The sequence below is a fragment of the Chinchilla lanigera genome, unplaced genomic scaffold (assembly GCF_000276665.1).
Source record: "Chinchilla lanigera isolate Chin_1 unplaced genomic scaffold, ChiLan1.0 scaffold00038, whole genome shotgun sequence".
NCBI lineage: Eukaryota > Metazoa > Chordata > Mammalia > Rodentia > Chinchillidae > Chinchilla > Chinchilla lanigera.
In genome coordinates this window covers 459,681-473,463 of record NW_004955439.1, presented here as the reverse complement: position 1 = coordinate 473,463, position 13,783 = coordinate 459,681, and the positions used below count along the sequence as shown (strand labels likewise).

Below are 13,783 nucleotides of genomic sequence, written 5' to 3'. Positions count from 1 at the left end.
TTCAGTCTCTGCATGCCCCCTCAAACCTGCCACTTTTCTTAGCTGTGATAAGGATGAGTAAGAAATGCTTTTTTACTCTTTTGAGGTACTGATGATTGAACCCAGGGCCTTCATACTGAGCTACATCCCCACCCCTTTTTAATTTTGAAACAAGGTGCTACTAAATCACTAGCTTGCCAAGGCTCATGATCCTCCAGAGTACTGGGATTGCAAGAGAGAAAGGAAGTTCATTTAGCCGGTTGTGGTGGTGCACGCCTGTTATCCCAGCACTCGGGAGGCTGAGGCAGGAGGATCACTGCCGGTCTGAGACCAGCCTGGGCTACAAAGTGTGTTCAAGGCCAGCCTGAACTGCATAGTGAGACCACGTCTCCAAAAAAAAAAAAAAAAAAAAAGGAAGTTCATTTAATAAACACTTGTAAGTATCCATTTAGGGTTGTATTTGTGGTACTGAAGATTGAACTCAGGGCCTTTACCTTGAGTTACATCTCTAGACCTTTTGGACCTTTTTTTATTTTGAGACAGGATCTTGCCAGATTTCCCAGGGTGGGCTGAAACTTGGCAATCCTCCTGCTCCTGCTTCTCAGAGGGTGAGGATTACTGACATGCCACCATGTTCAGTAGCCATTTAGATTTTAAAGTATCTTGTTCAGAAAGTCGTATCTGTGGTCCTCAATTGTACTGCTGGAAAGCCTATTTCTTTAGGCCAGATTTTCCAGCAGGCTGAATTTGTCTTTTATAACAAGTAGCAAAAATATGGTAAGCACTGATGCCTGCCAAAAACTCCATTTTTTCATATGTTTAAAGATGACTTTTTCAAATCATCTGAAAACATTGTGGGCCAGCATTTACTGCCCCTCAAAGCCTTCTCTGAAAAAACAGGAGAAATTCAAGGACAGGCTAACGACAGTCTCATTAGTAGAGCTATGTTTCACACAAAAGTTTGCCGCCTTTTTTCTACAACTCACCATATTGATTTTAGAAGCTCTTCCTCATTAAAAATGGTATCAATGCACAGATGCTGGCCTTTAGAGTGGTCAAGTTAATGGGACCACACTGAAAGTGATTTTGCAGGTGTTTGCAGTGGATTACGAGTTATGCACTGTCTTTTGCTGTGTTGGTGTCTGCTCTACAATAGATCAGCCTCAGTTATTGAGCGTTAGTTACAGGAAGGTATAATTCTACTGTACAAGGCATCAGAAATAAATGCAAATGGAGTCCACATATCATTTTCATGATTAAGGCAAATTTCTGCACTGGCTGGGCTACATTTGTGAGTACACAGGTACATTTCTGGACCTCTCTCAACAATGCCTGAAATTTCACTTGTACAGAAGTAGACATACACTGTTGAGAGAAGCATTATGCCAAAGGCATAAATAAAACGGAAGTCACATTCTGTTAACTTTTACCAGCTCTAAGCCCTTGGGCCATTCCACAGAGATGCCCAGAAGCCAGAGACCTTCCTCCTAAGAATTCAACCAGGTGATGCAACACTGTGGTGTATAATAATTCTTCCCCTGACTAAAACCAACACCATGTGTCTGAGGTGCCCCCCGAAATACACTGCTACTTAGAACAATCAATGCAGATGCAGTTGTTAAAAAATACCAGTATGGCCTTAACTTACATCAATCTCAGGTCACTCAGCTAAGACTGCATGTAACAGTGATGCTTCATCCAAAATTTTAAGAGATACAAAGTTCAGTCATTGTATAGGGACCTACAATAAACATCAACTGGCAGTACGTTTCAGTTTCTATCAATTTGGAAATTACTATAGACTAGTTTTAAGAGTGTGTTAATTCTTAGGTCACTAGGGCGAAAAAAAACTTGGTCAATTTTATGATCTCAACTCTAACAAAAAGTTCGGGCTGATTAGAAAAGCCAGAACAACTATTCTATTACTACTCAATATTCACAATACTGATGTAACTCTTTGTATTTTGCTTTTTAAAATTAGAAACCTTTTTGTAACTTACCTAAAACCACGTTCAAGTTCTAATTAGGAATGTCCAATTTAGTGGGTGCTGCTTCTAAATGCTCATTCATCCTTCCTCAGCAAAATCTACTAGAGAGCGTCTACTCTAGTATCAGATTAACTCAGTAACAGCAGAGAAGCCTCGGCAAATTAAACAAAAGAACCCTACACACAAAAACACTACTGAAAAGCTCCTGACGTCGTAAAACAGGAGAAAAGATTCCTTATTGTAAAGTCCAAGCTTTAAAGGGGAACTAGGATAGCAGAACTGCGGCTGAGTGCCAGGATCAAGCCCCATCCAATTTAATGGGCATGTGCTGACGGCTTTACGCACATCTCATCTAACTCTGAACAGGAACAAGAAAGGCAATTAATTAATGCCCATGAGTAACACCGAAACACAGCAGCAGAGATGAGGCGAGGGCATAAATCTAACTCGGTTTCACTGTTTCACTCCAGAATGTGCATGGTTCTTATTCCAGAGAAGAGGGCTACGCACATCCACTTACCGGCTGGACTACCCGGAGGGCGACTGAGGCTAGCAGCTTCCCACCTCACCTGCCTCAGCCTCTCAAGAGCGCCCCTCGCTGTGCTGGGAGGGTTCACCCGCGCATGCGCAAGCACATACACAGCGCATTATGTCATAATCCGGAGGAATGTGCGAGAGGTCATGGTTTCAGTGAAAAATTTGGAGGTAGGTCTCAACTTTGATAGACTAGAAGTGAGACCTTCAGTAAAATTACAGAAAATCCACTTAAGATGGAAACTACATTTGTCTTCTCTCCTTCCTTCCTTTCCTCCACACCCCTCAGCTTACTAAAAGGTAGACAGTGAAGGGAACAACAATCTGATTACAGAAATGACTATTTTAATCTCTTTCTCTACCAAAATTCACGTGATGGAGCTGTGCAGTACAATGCTCAGTCTTAAATCACTAATCTGTATTTTGTCAAACTGAGATAAATTTAATTACTATTGACAGATTAATACCTGAAAATGTTTATGTGACACTTTTAAAGTCCCCTGGACGAGCTCAGGGCACAGCTGCTTTTCCTACCAGTAACAGCGAGTGTACACCGCCCACCTTCCCTTTTTAGTTTTCAACATGAAATGCGATCCTTTCAGAACTCCTATGCAGTACTTTGCTTCCCACTAAACTCACTGAATTGCCACGAAGAGATTGAGATTTTCTAGTTCAGAATTAAGCTTTATTATATTAAAAATGGACACAATACCAAGCAAACCTCTCACCCACCCCCGCCGTGTGAAAGAGTTACAGACCTAGAAAAGGGAAATCTTCCTACGGCAGTAATAAAACTGTAAGTTTAAGAGTCAAGAGCTGACTTGTAAACAGAGCGGCCAGTTATCTGTCACTTCCTGTCTCATTCCTGCTTTGAAGAGGATCTTAGCTCACGGCTGGTCCGCAGCACTGGATTCAGTTTGGGCTCAGTTTACCCTGAGGAGGGGAGAGGACCTTAGCTGTCTAGAGCAGGGTCTGGAAGGTCAGTGCCCAGAGGCTGTGCTGCCCACCAGATCTGTTGTGTGACCACAGCCAAGGACAGCGACAGCAGGGAGCCGGAGGCAGGGCCACTCTGCAAGCAATGACTCAGCACTGCCCTCGGAGCAGCCACTCTGCCGGACGTACCACGGAGACAGGGGTATGAGGTTAGACTCTCCCAAGGGAGGCAGGCACAGATGCAATAATTACCGTAGGGTGTGCTGAGCACTGTGCTAGAGCTAGGAACCTTCTGTACAAGCACAGAGGAAAGTGAGGGGGCTTTTTGTGTTCACCTGAAGAATGAGTAGGCCTTGTGGGTGGGGCATTTCAGAGGGCTCCCTAAACCAAAGGAGCTGGGTGTGGTGGTGTATGACTGTAAATTCAGCACTCGGAAGGCTGAGGAAGGAAGACCATCTCAAGTTCAAGGTGAACCTGAATTAAACTGTGAGGCCTATGTCTGAAAAAAAAAAAAAAAAAAAAAACCACTAAAAATAAATAAATATAAATAAATAAAAGTAGGAAGAAGTTTCACCCTTGGAGGCACAGAGGGTAAAAAATAGTAGAGATTCTCAGCTTTTAGTCACCCCAACTAGAAAACCTATCAACTTCCTTTTATAAATGGTCAATTTTTTTCCCTAAATTTTTTTGTTAAAATATATTTTTTTCCTTATTTGTTGCAAGAAGGCAACCATGCATTTTGTATATTACATATTTATTACTTCTCAATTTTAGAACGTGAAAACTAGACCTGAGCATAGTGACACATATCCATAATCACAGCACTCTGGGAGGCTGAGGCAGGAGGATTACAACTTCAAACTCAGCCTAGGCAATTTAGTGAGGCCATCCCTTTAAGAAAAAAAAAAAAAAAAAGATCCAAAGGTGTAACTCTGAGCAAAGGCCCTGAGTTTAACTCCCTGTATAGGTGTGTATGTGTGGGAGGAGAAGGGACGAGAAGGAGGAGAAAGCTTGAAAGCTCTGTAGTACAGTAAGAAGATTCAAGAATTATTATCATGATGAGCCTGTGGCTGACAGGGCAAAACGGAACTTTAAAAGTTGGAATTGTTTTCTTTGGGAAGAAGGGGCTTTTCCAAACCTTCTCAGGCTACAGTGCAAACCCTTTTCTTCTCAGCCCAGAAGAATCAGACTACAGAGACGATGGCACCAGAAGGTTAGGGTCCAGTTTCCTTTCCACAGGCCAGGAGGGTTGGGTTAGCAAGTTTCCTTTTCTCTGTATTTCTGGATCATGAATACCTTTCCAAATCTTAGAAAAGCCATTAGTACTTTATGCAGAAGGCTTATGTCTAATGGTCCACAGGGATTAATGGTCAAGGACTGCCCACCACCTGCCCAGACAAGAGATTCTGTGAGCTCACAAACTCTAAACTACGAAGAGAACCTTTCTTCCCCGTTTCTTGCTGTGGATTTTAAAATCAAACATAAAGTTTTTTTTTTTTTTTTAAGTGATACTTAAAATACTTCTGATAATACAAGCTGTCAAAGCACTTCTGTTTAAAGCAGTGATTCTGATTTGAGTCTTGTAAGAAAATCATCTGTGGCCCTTAACACAGTGATGTTATGGTTTCTGTCTAGATGTCCCCCAAACATCATGCAGTCTTAGATGGGGCTTCTTCAGAGGTGGCTGGACCTACATGTGTGATGCTAGGATCAAGGGTGTGTGACTACTAAATCAGTCCAATGATTGGCTTGGCATAGCTCTGGCTAAGATTAAGGGTGTGAGTGCTACCCGACCCTAGGGCAGGTAGCCTGCATACAATATAAAGGACAGAAAGAGTCTTGTCTCTCCTTCCTTTCTTGGTTTTGCTGTCTTCTGCTTGCCACAAACTGGTTCTCTTCTGTGTTGCCTTTTTGTTTAGCCACCCTGCCTTGGAGCCAGTCAGTTGTGGACTAAGACCTTTGTAAACTATGTGCTAAATAAACCTTTCCTCCTTTAAATTTGGGTGTTGGTATTTTGCCTCAGCAACAAGAGAAAAGTAAGACAGCTATCAAGGTCCCACCCAGACACACTGAACTGCAATCCCAAAGAATGAGGCCTAGCTGTGTAATTTTCAAGGCTCTCTAAGGGATTCTGATACCTGATGCAGAACCATTGGCTTACAGAATTTATATCAGGATTCATCTCCCAGATGTTAAGTTGTGTTCCACATTTTGAATTACTTGGCAAGTCTGGGATTCTTGGACTAATGATTTAAGAGGTGTTGATAGGTGTCAGTCTCACCTTTGACTCAAACTGTAGCATGAGTGCACCTAAGGGTACCCAAAAGCTTTCCATAAAAGGATTTTGACATTTTTGGTGCTTTGGACTCCCTTTTGCAATGTAGGAAATCCAGGCTGGATGCCTTCTCAGGGTATTTCTATGTTTTGCTTATTGAGACAAGGTCTCGCTATGTAGTTCAGGCTGGTTTTCAACTCACTATGTAGCCCAGGCTGGCCTCAAGCTCATGATAATCTTCATATCTCAACCTCCTGAGTGCTGAGATTACAGGCACATACCGCCATACCTGGCACTTCTCAGTATATGTTTTAATGCATAAATTAAAACATAGCATTAAAAAATACAACCATACTTATACATAAAACGTTAACAAGATATTAACATGTTTATATTCTAGAGATATATATACTTTTTTGTGAACACATCAATGGGTAAAATCTGAGGACATGTCTAATGACTGCCATGATTTCAGAGGAGTTGTCAATATAATGACCTCTGAGATATCACTCTAGTGTGATATGAAGAATCTTTTCTAAATATAAAGCATCACTCCCTTGGGCTGAGGATGTAGCTCAGTAGTAGAGCACTTGGCTTGTATGCACAAGGCCCTGGGTTTTATCCCTAGCACAAACATCTCTCCCATTACATTTTAAAAGTTATCTATTAGATTGTGTACTTGATTTTCACACCTAGTCATGAGACAGAATTTTGTATAAAATCACAGGTTATCCTGATGGATCTGTATCATGGTGTAACACCAAGAACCTCTGTTGAGGTTTAATCTGAGAAACACAAAACTGATTTCCATGAAACATGTTGTGTCTCTTGTCTGGATGTTGCTGACATGGTCACTCAAACACTACCCAGAAATCACTTACTGGGGATAATTGCATTTCTTCCGAGTAACTGACTTTTCTCTTTTCAGTGAAGCAAGCTAGACATCTGACAAGGTTTCCCGTTTGCATCCACAGTTGTAATAACTTAGAGACAGACTGTAATCCACCCACAGGATGTACCTTTAGAGGGACCATGTTTTCTGTATTACTTTATCTTTCCACTTTGGTTATCTTCTTTTCCAATGCTCCTAACTTACATCACCGCATTGCTCTGCACTGGTCCCTATAAACACTTTTAGAAGGCAGAGTATCATAAATATTTTTTAAAACTTAAAACAAAAATTTTTGATTCTTTTCAAAGAGCTTCTCTTCCTTTTATTCAATGAAGTAGAAACAGGAAAAAAAAGATGTTTTAAAATTATTTGAATCAAGATTTATAAGTTTTGAAAATACGTCTTAAATTGTAATACTAAGGCAACATTTAAAGCTTCAGAGATTACCTATATGTCATTGTTTTGAAAATAAAACACCTAAGTACTTGGTGCTTAAGTTGAAAAAATATTATTTTACCAACATTAATTAATATTGAAGGTCATCACTTAAAGTTTTTCTTAAGCAATGATTTCCATATAACCATTGTGATGCTAAAATACAGTAATATTAGGTGTTGGCTTCTCCCTCAATGCAAGCAAGCCCACACAGTTAGAAGCATGCAGTTGTCTTGAGAGTTTGAAGGAGTAAGCAGCTCTGGGAAATCAGATAACAATGCTCTGGGGTTTGTCTGTGCAGGAAAAGCACTACATATGAACCCAGTTTGAAATGAGGTCTCTTTAGCAACCTGATTATTTAAATGTTATCATGACTCTTCAAAGGTTATAGTTGTTTTATTCTATAAAACTATATTAGAGCAATGTTTGACAGATAAGAGATCCAGAATCAAAAAGAGGAAACAGTAATAGGAATCCTTCTTGTCACTGGCTGAGAAAAGAAAATGAAATAGTAGTGTTTTATCACCTTTAAAAAAGCTGCGTGTAATGTCAGAATGACTACAAGCATCCTTCCCATAGCCACTGGTATACCTGGCCACGTACAGAACGCTTGCGCACACTGTGCTAGGCTCAAGAGTCACAATGCTGGGCAGCAGCTGGCACGGCTCCTGCCCACACGGAACATACGGGCTTCAGGGACACAAGGTTAAACAAATGACCGCACTAGCGGAGCTACATTCAAACTGGGATAAAGACTCTGAGAGGAAAGGTCACAGCTCTATGCAGGAATATAACAAAAGAAGCCCAAGTAAGTACTACTACTTAAAATTCATTGTAGCTTCTCTTAAATCTTTTGTCATTTACAACAACAGAATGCTAAGTAGAAAAATGCTGCAACTAAAACAAGCTACTATCCAAAACTTATTTCCTAGGAGATGTCTTTGTTTAATTTTTAAAATAGTAATTTTCCCCTTACCATATCATAGATTTATACTTTTTTATTTCAAAGAGAATAAAAAATAACAAAATAACACAGACAAAAACAAAACAAAGCAAAAACAATAAAAATGATACAGGGTTTCAAAATAAAATGATAGGAATGAACAGTGGTTATTATATTAAATTTTTTTTTTGAAACAATATAATTTCCACTGACAGAGTCAGGGACCACCACAGGGACAGAAGACAAACAAATCCTTCGGCCTTTAATTTGTTATTCATTAAGGGATGACTTGTGTTTTCTTCTGAGGCAGTCATTTCAAACTGGGTTCATATGTAGTGCTTTTCCTGCACAGACAAACCCCAGAGCATTGTTATCTAATTTCCCAGACTTTAGAGCTATTTTGCTAGAAAAATTCTGACTCTTCATTTGGGCCTACAAATGCCCACTAGGTAACTAAAAGCACAATAAAGCTAGACCATCATGTTGTACGCCTCTTTTATTAGCTGTATAAGAACTGCATGGTAAGCGATTGCACCACTGGAGTTCTCTCTTTTATTACTCGGAAACTCTGGGTCAGATCCTTGCTCCAGTCTGCTATAGGCATGTTAATCATTGAGAGAGTGTCTCCTCTAAGAGTTGGCAGTCAGGCATGGTGGTGCATGCCTGAAATCCCAGGTAGCAGGAGACTGAGGCAGAAGGATCGCCTGGAATTCAAGGCCAGCCTAGGCTACATAGTGAGTTCAAGGAGAGCCTGCATGACAAAGTGAGACCCCTGTCAAGAAAAGAAAAGAAAAAAAAAAAAAAAGAAAGAAAAGACACGACACAAAACTGGGTACACACCTGAAATGCCTTCAGGAGGCTGAGGCAGGAGGATCACTGTGAGTTCCAGGCCAGCCTAATTCCTAAACTACAAAGTGAAACCCTGTCTCAAAAAAAAAAAAAAAAAAAACAGTTGGCAAAATAAGGTTGATTAGCCCTAAATTTACATGGTTTATAACCTTATCTCATCTCCCTTCAAGACTAAGGACAACAAGATAAGAGAATGTGACAGTTAAGCTTGTGCGTGTCAACTTGGTTGGCTTGGGAGCTGCCCATGGGATTGGTGAAGCACACTTCTTAGTGTGTCTGGGTGGGTGATGAAGGTGGCCTGCTCCCTTGTCCCTTTCTCTCTGGTACTGTTTCCTGATTTGCTTGCTGGTTGCCATGAACTAAGTAGTTTTGCTCTGGCACATACTTCTGCCATGATGTTTCTGCCTTGGAAACAGCCAACCATGGACCACATCCCCTGAATCCATAAGCCAAATTAACACGTTCAAATTGGGCCATAATTCAAATGTCTGACTGCTTGGCAGCTTGAACTGCCAGTGGTACATGTATGACTATCCTGTCAGGTGCCTTTTTGTTACTTTTATTAATAAAAAGACTAATAAGTGATTAGATCCATTTGTACCACCAGTGATACAATCCAGCCTATCGGAGAGTCATGCATGTACCACTGGTGGTTCAAGCCAGTGGGAATGTGTTAAACCCCTCCTCCTTTAAGTTGTAAGGGTAGGGCATTGTGTTCCAGCAATGGGAAAACTGAGTAATACAGAGATATACAGAAAAATTCAGCTACCAATGAGTGCCCAGAATTCTTCAGTCATTGCTCTACACCTGTGGTCACTTTTCAGCAGTCTCCCCAAAACTGAGACTACCCCAAGCAGAAGCAATGATCTTATAAAGACCAGACTGCCCCTTCTAGTAATAAGGACTTCTCCCAGAGCCACCTTGCAAAAATACGAGGTAATCATCAACTATCCTGACCCACCCCAGCAAATCCATAAAACTTGGTCTTGTTCTTTTAGTAACAGGTCAGTCAGAAGCTCTTCATCAGAACTGTGTTCTCTTTAGCTCCTCAAGCTGAACTCCTTTTCTTATTTTCTCTTGCTTTCTAATTCTGCATAATAAATTAAAAAATTTATTTTTTTAATAAATACTACCCCCCTCACTGATGTGTCCTGAAATTCCTTTAATGTGATGAGACCTGATGAACCTACTCCATGGTGACACCACCATGGAACACTACTACTTACCTGACTAGGATATTAAAAATTTAATACTTCAGAATGAAACGAATACCTTAATTATTAAATTATTTTAAGCTGACATGATACACATCTGCAATCCCAGCAGTGGGGCGACTGAGGCAGGAGGATCTTGAGTTTAAGGTCAGCATGGCCTACACAGCTAGTTTAAGGCCAGCCTGCTGAGACCTGGTCTCAAAAAAACCCCCAAACAAACAAAACACACACACACACACACAACCAAGAAGCAAAAAAATAAAAACAGGGAAAAAATTTTAAGAGAAATCTTGAAATACATTCTTTTGTGGAAGAGTGGCTACATTTTCAGGGAAGAGAACAATAAATAATGCTTATTATTATTATTATTTGCGTGGTTCTGGGGACTGGAACAGGTTAGGTAAACAGCCTACTACTGAGCTACAATTGTCAGCCTCTATGTCCTGGTTTCTGAAGGCTGCTATGGATGGGGTTTAGGACATGCCACTCCAAAATATGGTTGCAGGAAATCAGAAATGTCACTTCAATATGTCTCTTTGGGACAAAGATGATTTTGAACTGATTATGTGGGGGAAACAGTAAGTAACAGAAAAGTTCTGAAAATAAAGTTATTCTTTTAGGAGAGAGATTTACATCTGTAAGAAGGAACCCCCTACTTGTAGAGGTAAATCCTCTGTATTGGGAAGAGAAAGATGGCTCGCTTACCAAGGGAGAAATCATGTAAGCCTATACAACCAACTTTAACTCCTGTATACATTTCCTGATCATTTCCTTTATCACCTTCCCCACATCTTTGTTTCAGGAGTGAGATATTTAAGCCACCTTTGAGATTTATTCTTGTTTTCAATTTTTGTTTTTTTGAGGCAGGTTCTCACTATGTAGTCCAGGCTGGCCTTGAACTAACCCGGTAGCCCAGATTGGTTCTGAACTATAGATCCACCTACCTCAGCCTCCCAAGTGCTAGAATTATAGGTATATACCATTACGCCAGTTCAGAGATTTACTTTTGAGAGTCATTCAATCTTTCCTGGGACTCTCCCATGTATACATGCGGCATATATGGTAATGGACTTTTCTGTTCCCTTATAATTTGTCTTATGTTATAGGGGTCAATCCCAACTAAGAAGTCAGAAAGGCCAGGGAAGTTATGTTTTGCTTTCCTATAGTAATTTCCTTCCCTAAAACTAACAGGCAATTGGAAATACATGGAGGCAAAACCTTTCTGTTGTTCTCAAGGGTATAATTTAAAAACACTCTGATGACAGCTATTGGCTGTAAAAACCTGTGTAGAACATTCAGCATACTTCAACAAAGCTTAATAATTAATGAACATCCTATGTCATTAATTTATAATAAATCCAAGCTGTTTCAGAGTTTTCAAGTGGACTGCTTAAGATTCTACCCCCATGGTAATTAGCTGGAGGTGACAGCCCTTAAATTCCTTAATTTGCATTTGTCCTAACATGCTTTCTGAGAAATCTATAGACTATTCAATAAGTGTGTTTAAGGATTTTGGAAGCAGTCAAGCTAATTGCTTTCTTCAATTTGTGAAGGGATCTTCCTGTCATTAGAATATGTGTTGAAATAAGGAGACTTCTTTGAGCCACAAATAGAAAAAATTTTTAATTACAATTAATATAGGCATCTGGATACCCAGTAAATTTTGGTCAATTAATTTGGTCTTCTTTGTGTTGACATGGAGATGCTACATAAGTAAAGTATTTTTGAGTAAATCTAGTTAAGTTATATGAATTAAAAAAAAAAAATCCCGAGTGAACACTAAAAAAATGTCAGAGTACTCAGTTAAGTCCGTTCATCACTGGTGCTTACACCAATAAATACAAACCATTTAATTTTAACAGTGTTCTTTTTTTTTAGAGAAGCTGTTCCTTCTTTTTCTATTGTGTGGGTTTTAAAAAATTTGTTGTGCGTGACCAAGTATAGATCTTCTCTTAAGTTTTTTGTTAGTTTTAAAACTTTGGAAAACATCAGCAAAACTGTTGCTTTTCCATGTTTCACATCCACAGTGACAGCGCAGCCTCTAGGTTGGCCCATTCACCCAGGTACAGAGATCTCTGAGGCTCTTCTCAAATGCCAAAGGCTACAACAACAGGTCCCCATGAGGGTTTACCCAGCCCTAAACCACAAAGCTCAGCCATCCCTCGCCCATCAGAATCTACTCATCATTTCACCATTAAAGCCCACCAACCATCAAATGCTAATTTGGATTTAAATGTTCACTAAAACTTAACCCTAGCCACATGATTTATTTGTAACTTAAAAGACCTTGTTTCAGTTACTTTTCATTCAAAGGACCACTTGTAACTACAGTAATACCTCAGTTCATGAATGATTCTGTTGAAAACAATTAGATTCACAAAGAAGCTTGCTTCTGTTCACGAACTTCCACAGCGATCTTCCCTGTATAAACACAAAGGCAGCCATTTCCCCCAGAATCACAGGAGGAATTAAGTTTGTGAACTGAGGTACCACTGTATTTGAGATGCTAACTTTGGCCCACAGGAGAGCTACTTGGAGACAGATACTATGGTTTACATGTGGTAATGAGGGAGGAGATTGGGGCCTGGGCAACTGGTTGGACAAGTGGGTATGACCTGTTCATCACAGCGCGATCCAGAGCACATACGCCCAGGCCCTGCATCTGGGACCAATCAGAAAATGCTACCTTCAGTTCTTCTCATGAGAAATCAGGCAGGTTTTTGATAGGATAGCCTAGATCTGAGGATAGCCTGAGGAGTGGAAAATACAAAAGATGAAGGCCATTAACCTTGTGGCCATTCTTTCTTCCCCAGTGGCCCAGTCTCACTCTGCAAAACATATTTCTTTTCCTATCTTTAATATCTTCAGTAAATGGAAAACCTTGTTACCTTTTTCACGTGTCTTGACCAAGTCTTTGTTCACCTCAGCAAGGACCTAAAACAAATCTCTAGAAGGAGTCCCCAGCATTCAGTAACAGTTTGGCGAGCCAGCCAGGAGGGACCTAGAAAGAATTTCTAGGAGTACCCAATATCCCAGAACTTGGTAACAGCTTGTTCTGCAAGGGCTAAATAAAGGTTTGGACATTTGGTCCGCAGTAGGGAGATATGACATATGGAGGGACCTTTAAGAAGTGTAGTTAGGGAAGTAACTGGGTCACTTAGAGTATGGCTCTTGTGAGAAACTGATATTTTCCTGTGACTCCCTAGTTTTTATAAAAGTGATGGTACATGCCTGTAATCCTAGCACTGAGGAAGTTTGAGGCAGGAGGATCTCAAGTTTGAGCTCAGCATGGGCAACTTAGTGATACCCTGTATCAAAAAATAATATAAAAAAGGGCTGGGGAAGTAGTTCAGTGCGAAGGCCCTCAGTTCAATTCCCAGTACTGTATGCATATGCACACACATGCATGCACACACCTACACACACACACCTACACACACAGAGCAAACTTGGCCCTTCCTTGCTGACTTCTTGTCTTATCAAGTCCTTTCTCCCTCTTGAACAAACTCCCTTCATTCTGACTTCTACGATCATCTGAGGCAGCTAAAAGGAACTCTCATTGGAGCTGAGAAGATACAGGTGTTATGCTTTAGAACCTCTAAAGCTGTGGGCTTAATAAAGCCTCTTTGTTAAGTACTCAACCTCACACATTTTGTTACAGCAATGGAAAAATGGACAGATACAACAGGCATCTGCTTAAACTGAAGCTAGCTAGCCCTTGCTGACCACAGCACATAGTCA

General features: G+C 40.4%; 1 protein-coding gene across 5 annotated transcripts in view; it reads right to left on the bottom strand.

Moving 5' to 3' along the window:
• The window catches only part of Map7 (microtubule-associated protein 7), a 144,521-nt gene that overhangs the window by 75,269 nt on the left and 55,469 nt on the right, over window positions 1-13,783 (bottom strand). The window contains exon 1 of one of the 5 annotated variants that reach the window (XM_005390470.1): window positions 2,488-2,578. The exons of the other annotated variants lie outside the window; for them this stretch is intronic. The gene's annotated coding sequence lies outside the window, so the exon portion shown is untranslated. Of the gene's footprint in view, window positions 1-2,487; window positions 2,579-13,783 lie in introns of those variants that run through there. 5 annotated transcript variants of the gene reach the window in all.